General features: G+C 36.0%; 1 pseudogene; it reads left to right on the top strand.

Annotated features, from left to right (window-relative positions):
* The first annotated feature begins 304 nt into the window (after positions 1-304).
* The window catches only part of LOC102829407, a 39,840-nt pseudogene continuing 36,955 nt past the window's right edge, over positions 305-3,189 (top strand).

Below are 3,189 nucleotides of genomic sequence, written 5' to 3'. Positions count from 1 at the left end.
GCAGATAATACCCACTTAACTTGGCTTCAATGACTGGATGATCAGAGTTCAACTAGAAGAAGAAAGAAAAGGGAAAAAAGAATCACCTAATAACAATTTGATGAACTTGACCTACACCTATGGATGCAGTAGCTCAAAAGAGGGAACAAATCTTTACAGCAAGGATCATTCCCACCTCCTCCATACACAGAGAAGACTGAGATGGGCAACTTGGACACTGGCTACCCAAAGGAGGAGGGAGGGGTACAAGGGAAAGAAGTGACTGGCTTACACACTTTCAAGAGGGAACGTAGGTCCACAGGGCATGGAGGTAGGTAGAATCTCCACTGAGTAGGATACAATCTGTCTAGGCAGGGATGATGAAAGGAAATGAGGATAGGTCTCTTGTGATACAATAGTGAATAATTGTTATCAGGACTGATTGTGAGGGTTGGAAATGTAAAGGTAGACATTTTGTAGCAAGGAGGGGAGTGATTAACTTTGCAATCTACAGTGGAGGTCCCTGGGACCATCAAGGGAGAAGAGTGGAGAGCGGGACCTTACCCAGAGAAGCAGTGATGCCAGAGATGGAAGCAGAGACGATGACATGGACAGATGGAGCAGCTGGGGACTTTAAACCCAGAGAGGGAGAGGGGCTGTGTGCTCACTACCAGGGGGGCAGGCTTGCAGGTATACCCTTTGGGTGGTTGATGATGCATGGAGGGGATTGAAACCATGACAATGAAACAATATACGATAGGATGAATGTAAAACTAATGTTCTTCCATGTAAACTACCATATAATTCACGATAAAACATTTTTTTAAAATATTGTACAATGGGATAGACAAACTCCAATACAAATTTATGGGAACAGCATCAATTGGGTACACCTGTGGGTTAATGCACTGGACTGCAAAGTCATTTTGAACTGCAAGGTCAGGAGTTCAAGCTCACCAGCTGCTCTTCGGAAACAGGGTTGTTATGGGTCAGAATTGACTCAACGGCACTTAACAACAACAATATACTTCCTGTATGTCAGTTTGAAGATTAAGGTGCACCTGACTCAAGTCATGGTATTTTCAATAACGTCATATGCATGCAAATGTTGGACAGTGAATAAGGAAGACCATAGAAGAATTTATGCACTTGAGTTATGGTGTTAGAAAATATTAAAAGTGCCATTGACTACCAAAAGAACAAACAGATCTGTATGGGAATAAATACAGCCAGAGGGCTCTATGGAAGCCAGGATAGCCAGACTTCATTGCTCATATTTCAGACATAATGTCAGGAGGAACGAGTCACTGGAGAAGGATATCATGTTTGGTAAAATGGAGGGTTAGAGAAGAAGAGGAAGACCACCAATGAGATAGATTAGCACACTGGTAGCTGATAACAAAAACAAGAAGAGGAAAGTCAGAAAAAAAAATTTGTAACTTGAAGGACAACACGATGAGGAATAACTTATTAGAGATCCAAATTCTAGAACAGTAAGAGATAAAGAAAAGGACAGACAAAATTGTCAAAGAGCTGTTGGAAGAAAATTTCCCTAACATCATAAAACAGAAGATAAACACTAAAGAAGTTGAATGATCCCCAAACAAGATAGACTCCCAAAAGAAAATCTTCAAGACATCATAGTCAAACTCTCCAAAATCAAAGACAAGAATCCCAGTAATAGCTTAGGAGAAATGAAGTCACCTAAGAAGTAGAACCAATAAGATTAAATTCTGATTTCTGACAGAAATCATGGAGGCAAGAAAGCAAATGAGAGACATATACCAATCTCTGAAAGAAAAAAAAAAAAAAAAAATTATCAACCAAGAATCATATACCCAGGGAAATTGTGTCTCAATTACAACAATGAAATTGAAACATTCCCAGATGAACAGAAATTAAAGGAATTTATAAAAATCAGAAGAGAGTCCTTTGTATTGAGAACCAACAATAATAGCAAAAAACAAATGGAGAGTTACATACATGGTAATACCACCCAGAACTCAGTTCAGATGTAGAAGTATCCGAAGTAAAACAAGCTACAAAACTGAAAATAAAAAAATCAGAATTTTCAATTCATGATGAAGATAACTACAAAGCAAATAGAGGAGAAAGTATAGTTGCAGAACTTCCAGTGAGGAAGTCAAGTAGATTTCAAGACAAACAGACTGTTTTAAACTGGGGAATAAATTTCAGGGTAACCTCAAAGAAAATCACTACTGATTTGATCTTCATATCAAATAAAAAAAGGAAAATTCACGAAGATTTTGTAAACATTAAAACAACAGCAATGAAAGAAAAAAAAAACAGCAATGAAGAAATTGAGTAGGAAAATGCACAAATAAAATTAACTTAGCACAGAAAAATATGTGGAACAAAGAAAACAGCAGCACCACAAAACACAGTAAAATGACCATAATTAATTCATACCTATTGATAATTACACTGAATGTCATTATGTCAATGAATTGAATGTACAAGTCAAGAAACTTAGTGTAGCAAAATGGGTAAGCAAACAAGATCTTTCAATAAACTGTCTATAACAGACACAACTTACACACAAAGATAAACATACAAAAATATATATACAAAGCTAGTAGCAATAAAAATGAGCTAGAGTGGCAATATTAATTTCTGATAAAATAGACTTTAAGGCAAAAATCTACATAAGAGACAAAGAAGGATATTATCTCATGATTAAAGGGTCAATTGTACAAGAGGATATAACCATAAAAAATAAATAAATAAATAAAAACTATGCTCCCAGTGAAAGAGCCTCAAAATGCAAAAATCAAACTCTAATAGAACTGAAGAAATAGGTAACTCTACAATAACAGTAGAAGATTTTAAGACACCACTTTCGATAAAGGACAGAACTAATACGAAACTCAACAAAGACACAGAAGACCTAAACAATATAATCAAACAACTTAACCTCATAGATTTATACAGAGCACTCAACCCAACAGCAGCACAATGTACTTTCTTTTCCAGTGCAGATGGGACATTCTCCAGAAAACACAGTATGTTAGTCTGCAAAGCAAGCCTCAATAAATTTTAAAAACATATAAATACTACAAAGCATTTTTTCAGATCACAATGCTATAAACTTAGAAATCACAAATAAGAAGATAAAAGAAACAGAATTAACTACATGGAAATTCATACACACACTGGAATACTATGCTACTTTGAAGAACAACAAGGAAG

Source organism: Chrysochloris asiatica, unplaced genomic scaffold (assembly GCF_000296735.1).
Source record: "Chrysochloris asiatica unplaced genomic scaffold, ChrAsi1.0 scaffold00303, whole genome shotgun sequence".
Classification (NCBI taxonomy): Eukaryota; Metazoa; Chordata; class Mammalia; order Afrosoricida; family Chrysochloridae; genus Chrysochloris; species Chrysochloris asiatica.
Note: the sequence above shows the minus strand (reverse complement) of the source record. Positions and strands in the feature narration are given on the sequence as shown.